We start from the raw sequence: 16,983 nt of genomic DNA, 5'->3' as shown, positions 1-16,983 counted from the left end.
AAAGAAAAGAAAAGAAAAGAAAAGAAAAGAAAAGAAAAGAAAGAAAAAGGATTTTGCTTATAGGACCCTCAGGCTTGTGCTTTTCTTAGCAGTTGTTTACAACATGCAGAAGAAAGTTATTAGTGAGCAACTGTTGTTTGCTTGGGTATACTGTCAACTGTTTGTTTTGAGCCATTCAAGAAGCAGTAGATTAATAATGATGCTGAAACACCTTATTTATTTTAAAAATAACATGCTTATCAATTATGTTATACAGGTGAAGAGAAGGGAGATTATTCAGTGCATCTTCTCTAGAAGGTCCTGGTAGGATTAGAAACTTCAAGATACATAAAGTAAATATATCTTATAAAACACTTGGAAAATGTTCAGTGCTAAATTATATTTTGCAAAATCACATTCTGTTGCTGTATTCATCTTCCTTGTCTGTTATAGAGTAATAAATGGTTCAAAAGATCTAATTTTCTATTTAATGAAGTAAACTAGATTCTTAATTTAACTTTTCAATAGAAAGTGAAAATTTCAAGTGATTGTTAAACCCTAACCTGCTGCGAAAAGCTTTCTTACTCAATGTTCAAGCACTAAAAACAGGTGCAGGCACAGACTATGTAACATAGAAGCATTTATCCCCTTGTCCTGGTAACTCTAGCTAGTTCTGTGAGCCTGATCTTCATTCCAGATTTTATATTTAGCTCCACTGAAAACTGGTTAGTTTTCTCATACCTTCTTCTGTCATATTTACAAAAGACAGCAAACTTAAATATGTCTATCATACTTCCAATTCTATGATTGTATTTAGTTTTTATTTTAATTTTATTAGATACATCTTAACTCACTTGGAAACAAATTCATTTTCCTTTGTGTTTTAAATGGATTGTTCTTTTATGCATTACAGTGCCTAGTGTCTCATTTATACCCTGTAGGAAACTTATGCTTGTAAACTGGGGAATATGTTTCATTTAGCAAAAGGCAATTTTCCTAATGCTGACTGATCTCATGATATGGTATTTTGAAGGTCTGATCTCAGATTATTTACCAACTTCTTGACCACGTACTTCTTTGTCCCACTAACCAAATTTCAGCACATGTACATTACACCATGCTCCACATTTGTTGAGTTTTTATTATTTGCCTTCCTGGTGTATATTTTTATAAAATTCATCCACCCAGAGTGACTGAATATAAGAAGTGCTTATTTGATACATGCAATTTGTTATTACTCAACATATAGAATTTAATCTTTAAACTACCAAATTTTTAGCCCTCAGAGGCTAAATTAGTTGTTGTAGGATTTGATTCTTGACCAATTCATTTTTCTCTATTATTTCCCTCATCATTCCAACTGTGATAATTTGGGGACCACAGACTGCATTTAATTGTTACAACAGGACAAAATAAGACCTTCTGTGGAACCCTAACTTAACTCAGGTATGACTGGCACTTCTTTCCACTTTGCATATTCATTAATAGCATTAGTGATTTTAAGAGCAGCTCAGCTTTACTGTTGGACTGGTGTGTCATCATGATGCAGTGACACAGCTGAATTCTATTTTTCTTGCATAGATGAGTAGAAAGGGTAAGTACGTTTATAATGTTTTTAAAAAATTGTAACTGCAGAGCAGCAACAACATATGGCAAATATATGAAGCAAGCTCAATACATTCAAGCGTACCTCGGCTTTTCTCTTTGCATCAGAGTAATATGATCTGCAGTTTCTACCATTCAGCACAATAGTGCAATAGCAAATTCAGTACTCACCTTCCCATGAGAAAGAAATACAAATCACACATTGACAAAATATATTGCATAAATTTGTTACAGGTATATTGGGTCCTCCTGCCTGAAAAGACACAGTATGCAATATCAAACTTTTTCAAACACTTCACTGCTTTCTTGTGAAGTTATTTAGATCTTCATTTATCTCCTGTGAAGTGAGCAAAACATATATATATATATATATTTGGAAAATGAAGTCTAGCAAAGAAAATTATCCTTTTCTACTTTTCTCCAGAAAACAAACAAACAAATAAATAAATAAATAACATGCAGTGTCATGTTTAGTCAATAGACTGTAAATTTTATTTTCTGGATGCAGCTTTCAGGTACAGAATTTTTCTTTGTTTTGTTTTGTTATAAATAATCATAAGGATCTGTTAGACAGGATATGTCTCATATTCTCAAATCATGGAAAGAGTATGAGTTTTTCTAGGACGTTGGAGGTGTCCAGCTGGTCTACAGCTTTTTTTTTTTTTTTTTTTACCTTGTTTGTTGTTGTCAGTCTACATCCTGAACAGATTGCAAACACATTCTTCCTAGCCCTGGAGATTTGAAATTAGTGCACAACCTGAGTTGGCTGACATTTAGCTTATTTCTATATTTTTGTATGCTTCTTTCTGATTAAAAGCTCACAAGCTCACCCTCCTCTGCAGATTACGTACTTTGTATGCAGCATAATTTTGAGGCAGGAAAATCCTCTTGTACTTTTTTTGCCTTTAAGTAAACTCTGCAATGTGAAAGTTACAGCAAAGCTTTCTTTTTCACCTTAGATATATTTCACCCTCACACTAGTAACTGTGAAAAGTGACTATTAACATCTGTCCCATTGCTAATAGAGTAGCTACATATTCCCCTTTATTCATATAATACCACACGCATACACACAAAGAATACATTAGTTAGTACAGGTGATGGATGAAAGATATCAATGTGTAACCATGCTTCCACTCTTGGTTTCTTCAGTAGTCACCCATAAGATTCACACATATTTGAGATAGTTAAGAGGTAGTTTGAGACAATTCACCAATATAATGGTTCTTGTACATGGATATATCACCTAGAATCTATAAGTAGAGCCTGCTTGTAATGTTTAGAGTTCAAAACATAGTCCATAGAAGTCCTTATGAAAATGTTGCATATAGTGTAATTTTATTAATGTTTTAATATATATTGTAATGAATTTACAATCTTTAGAAGACCAGTAAGACTATGAGTGAAACAGGCCAGTATTTCTGCCATATTGTCTATACGTTCTTACTCCAGAGGATCATAAATCAGACCATTAATCCATGTTACTCCTGTTAATATCTTTTTTATAATGGTACTGGCATTCCTCCTGACAAGAAGGATACTATAATGCATCCTCAGCCATCTTTGTATCCATCCTGATGCTTAAATGCAGTAAATAGTGTTTTTCTTACCAGGTAGAAACTGCTAGGATTTTTCCTTGAAACCCATATGGCAACAGGTAGCTTTTTCTTCTTCTGGTACTTAGAAGTCAGGTATATTCAGTGTTTCAATGAAACATACTCAAAGTTTTTTTGACATCTAAATGGCCACCAAGCTGCTGAACCAACTTATATCTGTGTGATTTTAGCAACATCTTTCTGCACTTACTTTCTTGTTTACTCTTTTTCTCTTTCTCCCTCTCTCCATTTTTGTCATGCCTTCACACAAGCAACTTTGCAGATGACTCAAAGCTAAGGGGGATGACTGATACACCAGAGGGTCATGCTGCCATTCAGAGGGACCTGGGCAGGTTAGAGAAATGAGCTAATGAAACTCATAAAGTTCAATAAGAGGAAGTGTGAAGTCCTGGGTAAGAACAATGACAGGCACCAGGAAACACTGCATGCCACCCAACTGGAAAGCAGCACTGCAGAAAAGCCCCTGGTGGTTCTGGTAGACACCAAGCTGAGCATGAGTCAGTAATGTGTCCTTGCCACTAAGAAAGCTAAAGGTGCTCTTGGTTGCCTTAAACAAAGTATTTCTAGCAGGTTGAGGGGTGATCCTTCCCCTCTACTCAACACTGATGAAGCCACATGTGGAGTACTGAGTCGAGATCTGGGCTCTCCAGTAGAAAAGAGATGTGGACAACTGGAGAGAGTCCAAAAAAGGTCCACGAAATAGAAGGGACTGGAGCATCTGTCTTATATGAAAAGGCTGAAAAAGTTTGCCCAGAGAGGCTGTGGAGTCTCCAGCCTTGGAGATCTTCAAAAGCTGCCTGGACATGGTCCTGGGCAACCTGCTCCGGATTATTCTGCTTGAACTGAGAACTGGACCAGATGGCTTCCAGGGGTCACTTCCAACCCCAGCTGAATGGGGTGTAATACTGTGGAACCAGTTAAAGTTACTAATTTCTTGAATCCATTTACATTAGCTCAAAGCAGTGGGTTTTGCTATTCCAATGCTATCCCATTTTTTCCCATGTATTTTTCCATAGCATTTCTGTTTACACAGTCACACAGTGGCTGTAAGACCATGCCATTATACAGCTTTAACTTTGCTTTGCTTCTATGAAAATAAATTGAAGTCTCAAAGGCCAAATAAAATGTTTGTAACCTATAACCCTATGACATTAGAAGCTATTTACCAATTTCTTAAACTCTGTGTTTGCATCTGTTCCTCATCTGAGTTTTACGGATCATTTACTTTTGCTCTTCTGTACATTTATGATACAGACGTCCAAAACTTTTGTTTTCTGAGTTACTGATTTCCCCTCCTTCTTGATTTAGTATCGTCTTTATCTTTCTTGGCTACAGGCTTTGAAACAAAAATTTGCTTGAGATAATTATTGAAAAAAATACCATCTGTAGGATTTTTTCAATTATATTTTTCTCCATAGTGGACACAAGTCTTGAACTACAATCTATTTGTCTCTTTTTTCTCTTATGTTTGCACTGTTGCTTTACCACAGATTTAGGTGTTCTTATTTATTTATTTATTTATTTATCCCTTCCACTTTCATTTGGATATCAGGAAGAGGTTCTTAACCAAGACAGTTTTCACATGCTGGAACAGGCTCCCCAGGGATGTAGTCATGCTACCAAGCCTGTCAGAGTTTAAGAAGCATTTGGACTGTGCTGCTAGTTATATGGCCTGAATTTTTGGGTAGGCCTGTGTGGTGCCAGGAGCTGGACTCGATGATCATTATGGGTCCCTTCCAACTCAGGATAATCTGTAATTCTATAAATCTATGATTCATGCTTTTTGTGTTCTATCTGGAGAATTATTTGTGTCAGCTCTATAATAATCACTGTCTATAAAAGCTCTTTTAAGTTTTGGCAAAACTATTATGGCCTAAGTTTTCACAACCATGACTCTGCACTCAGTTTCCCAGACATTTATCTTCTTATCTAACTTATGTGCTACTAAAACTGAAAAAAAAATCAGATCAGTCACTCTGTGCAGTTTTGCATTGTATACTGGTTGCTTATTTCTTCAGACTCTTTATTACACTATTCTTCTGAAGCTTTCAAAGTAAATTTTAAAAGTCTGCATGTCAAAATGCTGCTGGAAACTGTAGTAACCATTGACATTTATCATTTTCACTAATAAAGTGATCACTTCCAGTCTAAAGGTGTTTGTTTGTTTGTTATTTTTGTTTTGTTTTGTTTTTTGTCCAGTCTTAGTCTGTTATTTATTTAGTTTATAATTGGAGAAAAAAAATAAAAAGAAAGAAAATAAAAAATAAAAAAGCTACAAACTTTTAACTTCTAATCTGCTGTGTCTTTATTTCATATACTTCTGAACAGAGTCAGGAATTTGGCAGGTTTCCCACAGGTTCTTACTTATTTTACAGCATTTTGTTGTTGTTGTTGTTGTTCATGAATTGACAGAAACCAGCTTGTATCTGACTTCTTGTCTGGTGCTGAAGTGTAAAAAAGCAAGTTAAAAAACCCACCATATTTATTCATTTCTGGCCATTAATAAGATACTTTCCCTTCCTGCCTAGGAAATTTGCCTGTAGCACAAGTAGTCTCACAGAGGCTGTGATTATTGACACATTTCCTCTCCAGACCCTCCTAATTTTATGACTTTATGCTTTCTACCTTCCCCTCTCTTTTCCCCTGAGAAGCGAGGCTGGGAGTTGAAATAGCAACACCCAGTAAGCACATGCTTGAGTTACAAGACTGTTCAGCTGTGAGGAGCACTGCATGCTCCAGAAGGCTGTGATACTGGCAATCTGGAACTATGCCTGCATAGACAGGTAGCTGAGGTCACAGTCCCCGGTTTATTCACAGTATGCCTATGAGCACACCAAATGTGCTTTCACACTTGAAGTGCGAGCATCTGTTACAACCAATTCACACTGTTGCAGCCAAGCACTAGCATCAGAAGGCAGGCAGTAACCAGCTAAGGCTGAGGGGTAGTAGTTTCCTAAACTGCCTCTCTGCTGATTCCCACTGTGAGTGCTGGTCCTTCTGTTCCTCTCCCTTTCAGAGCAAATTCAGACAAGTTACCCTAAAATGAGTAGCATTTTGAGCTACAAGTATGGTGGAGTGCACAGCCTTGCTGCTGTTAATCATCACCCCTTAGGAGAGCACAGTGGTAGTACAGAGCTGAGTGCTCTCCTCCATCCCATTCTGATACACTGCAGCTGGGGTGGAATTGTTCACCTCCTGGCAGACAGGCAGTGGAGGAGCACTGACCTACCACAAGTGGTGAGTGTGTGGGATGCCACCTCCAGCACCTCTCTGCCCTTTGAGGAGACACACAGAGGCACTGGTCTCAGCCAGGGTGTGACAGATGAGAAGCAGGTTGTCATGTCTCAGCCAAGTCAAGTGTTTGCATGCATGGATGACCATAAGCCAGAGGTCAAAATGCCTTTATCAACACTCCTGTAAACAGGAACAGAGGAGAGGCATTCATGTAGTCAAATCACTAGTCTAATCTTGCCTCTTGCATTGAAAATACCAGTGCTAGCTGGTTAACCTACAGAGGACTAGAAATATTCCACTATCCGTTAATGACTTTTGAACTCATTTGGAGATTTACATCTACCAGAAATATTTACAGACTAAATTTGCAACCTCATGAAACCAAACAGTATCAACTTCTGTAGTTACATTTTTCTTGTGGGGGAAAATATCAAGATGGTAATCTCCAGTCATGGTTGGTAAGGTCTGCTGCATGTATTAATTGATGAAATCCTGATGACTGAGCAAATAAAAGATTAATATATATCTCTGTGCAATTTAAACATTAGGCCAATGGTGTCTGCTGACAAGGGAACAGACACGCTAAGCTGACTTAAGCAATTACCACAGTCCCCCATTCAGTGGCTGAACTTGCTGTGAGTGTGACAATCATGCCTTCAGAGACGAGACAAATTGGGGTCCCCACAGACTGCAAGAGGCCATGAGACACATTGAGTAAAAGACAAATTTCTGACAGCATGGCAGGACTATTAGGAGCTACGCTAGGTTTTTCTCAGCAAGAACTCAGTCTCACACAGAAGAGGCTTTGTACCTGAAGCTTTTAATGAGCCTTTTATCCTGAGCTGGCTCTAGCTGAATGATTATTATGGCTTTTTTATTTTAAAAAAAAAAAAAAAAAAAAAAAAAGTTTTTTTCAGAAAATGCAGGTTCGTATGTTTTCTTCCTTTCTGACAAACATAAAAACTGCATCTAGGCAAAATGCCTAATAGATCTAATGGAATCCAAGTCCATCTACAGGACTCTTCCCCTCCTTTACAGCTTGAACATATGGAAAACAAACCTGTGAAATGTGTCTAGCAAAGCCATGAATCTCTTAGAATTTTATTTATTTATTTTTATTCCGCAGAATGCATAGTCAGCTTCTACTATTCTTTTCCTTAATTGCAGTGTATATCGTAGAGGTAATTTTCAAGTGAAAATAACCATGTACACAGAATAAGGTAAATTCTGAAACCCCCCTGTAATCAAATTTTAAACCGCTCTTACAACTGGCTGCTTCCTTTCAACTGGCTGATAACAGTGCAGCATCTAGCTCAGCTCATGTGACCACAAACTCAGTCTAGTGCTTCTTAATTAAAGATGTTAAATTACTGACACGCTTTCCTCATCTGGTCTAGTCATTTGAACATGATGGATGAATTAGCTTACTTATAGACCAAAAGACCAAGTAATATAAAATGTAAATTCCTCAAAATATGTGAGTAGAGATTTCACGTTTATTTTGGTTATATTTTCAGAAATTTATTTTCAAGAACAGACTGCAACCCACATTAGCAGATTTTTAGATTTTACTACACAGTAAAACCATCTTCACTCACACATAAATAGCTAATTCCCTAATGAGTTCTATGGATAATAGCTAGTTAGATGATTTCCCAACAGACCCAAATGAGGTGTTAATAGCCAAGAGATTATCTCTTCCAGCCATACACAAAGCAAAGGGCAAACCCAGCAGCAGGATGTACACATGTGCCAAGCAATAAGGGAGCTGCATGATTTTGAAAAGGATTATAATTATGAAGGAGGAGATACCTAAATCCAAAGGGTTTTATAATCTGTCATGAAGAAAAAATCTGGATAAAGAGATATTAAAAATGATAGAGATATTGTGAAAGAACTATTACTGTTCTAACTATTTTGTCCTATCTAGAGATAACTAAGGGTTCCTGAACTGGCTGAAGAGAAAAACATGGATCTTAAGGTCTGCCTTATATGTCTCCTTGGGTCTTAGCCATAACAACAGACAGAGTGACCGGAATATACCTCAGAGATGTCATGACCTCAGATGGTGCTCAGGTGATTACCACAAATGCCTGTCTCGATTCCATACACAGATTGCTGAACCACTAGTAATTCACCTGAGGAATTGAGAAGAGCTGCACTGTATTTTTTTAGAATGAAGCACCTCTGACTTCAATTTATTCTGAAAAAACTGTTTCACTAACTAGCGTGGTTCCAGAACATCTGCATAAACATCTCAGACATTTGTCACCTGCAGTTAGAAAGAACAGGTAGGGGCAATAGATTCTAAGTCTGATCATTTTTGATGTCTTGAGAGTCAGAGCCATGAGTTAGCTCGTATCCTCCCTTCTTGATATCACACCATGGTATCATTGTACATGTGGATACAATGTATATTACTCTACACTAAATTCTTATGTAGATAAATTACATTAATTTACCTGTGTTATTAACTTCTTTTTCAGTAAAAATATAAGACTTTTATTATTGTGACTGTCTAGTACATATTTATATAATTATTACAAGGGACACATTTTTTCTTTTATATAATATTAATAGTAGCTGGCATATCACTGAAATGCAAAAATGATAGGAAATACTAGTATAGTTTAGACAGGAGATTACTTCTGTCTATGTTAACATATAATTTTTTGTTTAAAATATATATATATATATTCTGAAGGGTTCAGTGATGTTTAAACTTTAAAAAACAAGCACAGAAATTGAAGTGATTAGAAATTATTAGTGCCAGGCAGATATTAATCAAAATTACCTGTCTCTGTCCCAAAAGGAAAAGCAGAAATATTTGTGTTTCCTCAAGCTGAAGGAGTCACAAATATATAAAGGCTTCTCCACATTTAATGTAGGAGAATTAGCAAGTGCTGCTTCTGGCCTTTTCAAATCCCCCACTTCATTTGATTATCTCCCATTTGTACCTTGAGGACATTCTCTGCTGTTAAAATTAGAAACTGAAGTGTTCTGAGAAGAGGAGCCAATGCCTTGCAATTGCATCTTGAAGGGATTGTGTGTTTGCTCATTCTGTGAAGCACAATTTAGTTATAAGCAATGTTTCATGCACTTTAGCTAATGGTTTTCTTGAGTCCTAGATGACCTTTCTAAGTCTTCCCTGGCTTGTCCTTGCAGCCTCTAGGGGACATTGCTACACATCATGGAAAAAATAGTTCAGAAAAGTATGCTGTTTCAGCTGATGTGTATTAACTTTCTGAACACATGGAAGAATAGCAAGACATTTTTGCCCCAGATCCCACTGACCTTTGTGTTGTCTGGGTAGACTAACACAGATCCCATGAAGGAGAACACAATTCACATGAGCAGCATTAACAGACTGGGCTCAAAGGTGGCACCAGTAGAGCAAAGAACTGAATACATCGTTGGCCCTGATGCCAAATTCTTTTATTTCCATGAAGCTGCTTAATGAGATTTTTCATGCATAAAATTAATTTTTGCCCTATTCTATCAGCTTCCAGCACTAAAGGATTTTGTCAGATTTTATTTATATTTGCAATAAAGGGGATCAGAATCATAATGAATGTTTTCATTGATAATGACGGAAACACAAAAGAATTCAGAAAACCAACAAAACCACTTTCAGTCATGTTCAGAAAGTGTGCATGAGATGCTACTCAAACACATGGAAGTCCATCCAGATAGAGAAGTCATATTTCCAAGTTAGAGATTTTGAAAGCCATCTAGTCAACCATGGCAATATAGAAACAAAACATTTAAAAATTAGATTCATTAATTGTGGGCAAATATCACCTTTTTCATTTGAAATCTGCAGTACTACCCTTAATAAAGCAGGGGCAGATGTCTGCTTTGGGCGGTCAAGCCAGTTAATTGTATATGTTGCTCCCTTTCATTCTGAAAGGGGAAAACAAAGGAATCTAAAAGTGCAGCCATTACTTTTTCAGACAAACAAGAAGCACTGAAAGAGAGAAGGAGCAGGATGATGTGTTCCTATCAATATTGCACAAAATTCATAATGAATGCTTTTGAGCCCTGGTAATATTTATAGTTAGAAAAATATTTTTTTCTTTCTCAATCAAAAATTCATGAAACACTAGCACTGAGAGACAGGAGATCCAAAACCAACCACAACAACAAGAGGAAGAAACCTAAGTTAGAGGTTTCATAATAATCAGTGACCTACAGTTCAAGAGCAGGCCGTGTTACACATCAGAATGGCTTAATCAGAGGGTACAGGAGAAAAAGGACGGTGTGCAACCAATATGGTTAATATCTTTCCTTAATGGGCCAAACATATCCATGCTAGTTTCATCAAAGTAGTACAAGTTAACAATAGGGCTGAGGAGGCAACACTGGCCTCAGACATTTTTTTATTTTTATTTTTTGGAAAGGAAATGATCTCAGGGCCTGAAATTCAGCTATACCTGACACCTTTACCAGGTTTCATAGGCTTTGTCTCTGGAGGACATGTCAGATCATCTGTTCTGTGACAGCTGTATTGTTAGTTTTCCCACTCATCCTCAAAAATATTCTGTCTTGTGGAATTTACTGGTAGGGAAAAATAAATCAATTCAAATCAATACAAATCAAAACAAAACAAAGCAAAGCAAAACAAAACAAAAAATTCATTTGGTGTCCTTCCATATAAGGGTGCCAAAGGACTTTGATCAAATAAATTAATCTTTGTTTCAGGAACAGGAAAAATACCTACTTTGGATGAAAGCCAGATGTCATAACAAAAAAAAAAAAAATATTTTAGGATCATTGGATACAATCTGATGAGCTCAAGATTAGGTGCAGGTACATGATGGGTTTGCTTTTTTTCCCTCCTCCCTGCTAGTTGCCATTTCAATATAGTTACTGGAGGCAATATGTGAAAAACTGAACATATAAAACGATCTAAATACTACGAATTCAGTGCAGGGAGTGGGGGAAGGGCAAGATCAAATTCCACCTACCTTTGGCAAGTACAGGCTGTGCAATGACACCAACACAATATTGATACTTTTTTCTGCTCACTCCTTTTTTTTTTGGGTGGAGAAGGAAAATGACCATGGATGATGTCAAAGAACAGGGGACAATCTGTACCACTCTTCCTGTCATCTAGGACCTATCACATGTCTGCAGCTTTATTTCTGCTTCTCTCACTAGAAGAAGGTGGATACATTTCTGAATAAATTTACTCAGAGCTGAGAGACACTAGCACCCAAGAGTATGCATAACACCTGCTTTAAAAGGCTCATTTAGAGAAAATTACAGCAAATGAATTCAAAAAGTAAGGGATGATTTAAATAGATAGGATTTTCTGCCCTTTATCTTTGTAGCTAAAATGGAAACAATAAAAACGAACATTCTCCAAGAATCCTATTTCAGTGTAAACATGTTCAACAGCATAACTGAGTTACTTGATAAACACATCTCTAGATTCACATGGAATTGTAATGATTATAAAATAAATCATTAGGCTCTTAAAGAATCCTGAAGGGCTACCCTGCCCATTTTGTAGATATCCTGTCCCACAGTGCAGGCCAATTCAAAATATACTGAATCAGGTCAATGATGATGAAAAGATCTAATGACTGCAAATGAATAAAATTCTGGTTTTTAATATCAGATAAAATCGTCATCAGTGAAACAAAAAAATAAAAATAAAAATTTATTTATTTAACATAAATAAGTATAAACAGCTATTTTGCATGATCCTATAGTACACATGAAGACAAGTTCCCTACAGAAATATGAAAAATTATTCTTGGAGTAGATTGTGTCTCTCATGGGGAAAAATCAACCCTAAGTCACTGATCCAGACACTTTTAACCTTCCAGTGGGACAGACAGGTAATAATATTAACCTACTGTGCATTCAAAATAAAACAAGCTCTTTTGAAGATAAGAGTTGTCAGTCCCATTTTGTAAGAAATAATATATCCACTGTCGTACACCACTGTACAACTTAAGGTTTATTCTTCGACACTTTTCATCTACTCTCCCTCCAACAGTAAGCCAAATTTTGGTAAACAGAGCTCTAAACTGTATAAAACTACTGGTCACAGTTGCCTAAAAAAAACTCAATAAACCTCTCAATAACAAATAAAACCTCTCAATAACAAATACATCATCAAATATATTGCATTCTGTGATATGACTTCAGTGTCACGAGGAGGCTGATGTGATTTGCAGTGAGCATAAAGGAAAACCATGAAAACAGATAAGATCATAATAAAAATGTTTCCAGCTTTGCACTGAACATTTCTTTTGTGATTGTAAAACCATTTGATAAAATTTCATTAAATGAGATCATCAAAACAGAAACGTGAGATTTCTGAATGTTAGTGTGAAAATTTTAAAAGGACAGTGATATCCATTCAGCATGAAAAGCATGAGACATAGATCAGTCTCAGATTATAAGTACAATAAAGAAAAGAGATTTAGAGATAAGACACAATTACGTCTTCTTCTGACACTGAAATGGATAAGCTGGCATGACATTACCTCCTAGAGAACCATCCTATAGTGTAGAGCACCGAGATTTTCCCTCAGTGGTGCACTGCAGTTGTTCCCCCATTGCTCCTCCTCAAGAAAGTCTCTTTTATAAGGTAAGCTGATCTTGGAAGGAAAAGCTTCCAGTGGGTTTCATCCTTGCTGGAATTATCATTTCTAACAGAGTTGATGAAACTTCAAGCAATCTTTCAATTTTCTGTCACATATATTATGGAAGGATGTGTGATTTACAAGGACAATGACTATCTTTTTTTTTTTTTTTCTTTGTTGATAAAGCATATGGCAGCAGTTTGTATACATCTCTTTCTTCCTGAATATGCACACCCAAAAAGTAAAATGCCTCAGTGTCAAAAGCACTGGTAGACAACAGTGGTGGCTTCAGCCAAGAAATGTAGCTGTGCTCCATACAGCATGGATTAGCACAACATTGTTGGAGAGTTTGAGCTGGAGATGATCCACTGAGCTAAGGATTTGAGACATGCCACAGTGAAATTTGATAGAATCTCAATTTATCTGGACCAAACCCCAGCCAAACACAATACCTCTTGCCTGAGGGATCAAGACACCTGGAAATAAACTCTGCTTAAAAAATTGTTTGCATAAGATTCTTGGTAAACATCTGAGAATAACTTTCAGGCACAAGGCCAGCTGTAGAACCTTGCACGAAGAACTATGTTGTAATTATTAGATCCTCAGAGAAAGTAGGAAATTACTTTCTGAAAAAAATAATAAAATGTTAATAGATTGCTCCATATTATAGGAGAGTTTCTGTCAGTCAGCATCAAAGTCAACTGTAACTTAAGGAGAGAACAGGATCCTTTTTTTGTGTTTACACGTGATTGTGTACAGTGAATATGTACAAGATATGCTGGAATCATCTGTAAAGCAAGTCAGGTGTATAGCGCCCATTGTCATGAACCTACATGGACACTGGAGTTTTAGTTACATAAACAGAACAGTTTCATACAAAGTTACAGAACAGCTATTGCTACAGCTACTGCATCTCTTCTTGGCTGGCTGCTGCCTGGACAGGCCAGAAAGCATGGGCAAGAGAAAAATGCCAGCACAGCATCTAGTAGGCGCATGGTGCTGGAGGTCTCCCCATGCAGGGACAGTGGTCTTCACCAACTGGAAATAAGAACTGAACTGTGCTGAACTGATCATGTACTGTTACCTTGGAAATCAGAATAAAAGACCAGTTGGGGACAATACAAAATTACAGTGCCTGTTCAGGACATGAGGCACTCTCCTTGCCACATCTTTGAAGACAACAGACCAACAGGGTAGTGCTGGATCCCTGGTGGTGACTATCTATCTCTTGCAATCTATAAGACACCTTTGCTTACATTTCGATACCTTTTCAATCACTCCTCTTCTAACTCTCACAAAAGTAATAAATTGGTGGACAACAGTTGACCTCATTTGTGAATTAATCTTGCTGGGGGTGACTCATGAACTTCCCTTTGAGAAACTGGAACAGGACAAGACAGAAACTTCATCTCAACAATAGTTATTTCTATTTGCATAATGCTTATCTAAAGTAGAGATAATACAATCTGGTAGTGATGTCATAGATCTAGAAAGCAGAACTCTTCCTTAAATACTGAAGGTGGTTTGTTTGATACCTTCAGCCAGTTACTAAATTTCTTGTGCCACCTCCACCAAAGAGATTTTTAAATTCTCTGACCATTTTCAAAACAGTAAGCATTACAATTTTACCTGTGGCGATGATGGGCTTACTTTTATCCTCCAGCCTCTACAAAATAGTAAATGAAAGATAAATCTCTGAAAAACATACTTCATATTCCAATACTGCAGGCAGCAAAGAAGAAACCAATATACAAACAGTAAACACCACAGCAGAGTGAGCCAGAAAGGCAGGGTTGTGCTTTGGACTCAGCAAAATTAAGGTCTTAAGCAACCAAAGCTAGGGCTTCTTCCAGTAGCAAAACCCTTGCTGGAATATATTAATGAAACTTTCCAAGGTCATAAAGAAAAGACAAGGGAGAGACTTATCGCCAGAAGTACTACTGGGTTTTACCCTAACAAACGGTTCAATTGCATACAACAATTATTATAGTAGAGGAGATAAGGATATTAAGGGCATTTTATAACACTGGAATAAATTGTGTTGGAATTAAATTGTAGTACACAAGAGTCAAGTTTTTACAGCATATCTCCTTTTGGTGGATTGTAAGCATGTTCCTGAAATATATTCTTAAGGTTTGAAACAATTATATTTCACATGATGTTGCTCTTATGCATTTATCTATTAAATATCTGTGTGTATAAACTAATAGGTTAACATATAAGTAAAATAATTTTATATGAAATAAACACACTGCATTTTGAGTATTTGCTACATACATGAGGACACAAAGTTACGATTTTTACTCACATATAATCAAAATCTCAGTGATTCCATAGCCAGGAACACAGTTTCTTTCAACACATGCATAATATAATGTTGCTTATATCATTGTCATTTTTAGGAAGAATACCTGCAATTATGCTGTATTTTCATATTCAAGGACTGTACTAGTTTACAAATGCAAGATGTCAGAGATCAATGAACAAAAAATGAAGAACCTGTTTTAATATCTAAGATTGCATTATCCAGACAAAATTTATATGGCAGAATTATTGTTATAGGATTTTAACAGATAATTATGAAATTGAACTGAAACATTTCATTACTTACTAGACACTGACTAAAGACTAAGATATATTTAAGTATTGTCTAACCAACCAACTTCGTTATGCATTATACTAGAAAATGTAGCTTCTGCTACATTAAAATTCAATGCCCTTGTAATTACACTGTTCCCTTAATTTACTGACTGCATCTTATGAAGAAGTCAAGAGACAAGAATCCAGTTTTATATTGGCCAATATATTACTCCAATAGGATTTCTTTATCACCTCAAGCACGAAAGTTGGTAGAGTCAGAGGATAATATTCATGAGTACAGCATGAGCACAATCAGTATTCCTAGAAGTGGTGAAAGATAAGAGAGGACTTCAAAAGTAATGTCTAAATATATATATATATATATTTAACAAAAATGATAAGATTTACTATATTGCATTTCTCCTGTATTATCGCAGCTATTCATCTAAATAACAAAAGGTGGATAGAGAATAGAGGGTAAACAGTAACTATGTACAGTCATTTATATTATTATTTAAAAGAAGAAAATTTAATGACTCAAGCAGTGGCACTTCAGATTAATACTGAGGAGAATGAAAGCAAAACTTGAATTATATGGGTTCCCATTACTACAGTTAGAAAGTTAGTGTTACAGCAGATTAAACTACATAGGATCCTACTTAAAAGCAGAAAGTCCAAATCATGTGAATGATACCTCACCTTAGACTGTGGTGCTGAAGCCAATGAAATAAAAACACAACATACAGAGTTGCAATCATTTGTTGCCATAAGCATAAGCTCCACTGTAAGCAATAAAGATTTATTATAACATACCTTTTTCCCATTTTCACACCCAACTGTGAATCTTCTCAGCCTAGCTGTAGCAACTTCAAAGAAAAACTTGTCTCTTTTGAAGTGAGTAGTGTGAAGTCTCAATGGAATTTTTTCATGCCACTTTTTTTCCCTCTTTTCACTTTTCAGTACTTACAAACACTTAAAAAAATAATAATAGTAAAAAGAAAACTTATTGGTCCACAGGAATATTCACCAAGATTTTGATGCTCATACAACCTTGGAAGACTTGGTTTGTTGTCAATTGAAGTTCCTCATCAGGAACTTTACTTCTTCCTAATATTCAGCATTCCTGTTCCTTATAGGTTTTTCTCTTCTCTCTCTCTCTCTTCTCTTTTTTTTTTTCCTTTTTTTTCCTTTTTTTTTTTTTATTTTTTTTCCCCAGGAATATTAGCTGGCTTTCTTCTGTGTCCTACTACTAGACCCCTGAATTTTTAACCTTTTCTTTGTCTACAGATACTCCATTTCTTTAGGTCTTTTTGGTATTAAAAAAAAAAAACAACAAAGAACACAAAAACACAGACACAAAAAAAAAAAAA

This window comes from Oxyura jamaicensis, chromosome Z (genome assembly GCF_011077185.1).
Source record: "Oxyura jamaicensis isolate SHBP4307 breed ruddy duck chromosome Z, BPBGC_Ojam_1.0, whole genome shotgun sequence".
Taxonomy (NCBI): Eukaryota; Metazoa; Chordata; class Aves; order Anseriformes; family Anatidae; genus Oxyura; species Oxyura jamaicensis.
This window is presented reverse-complemented; position numbering follows the sequence as displayed.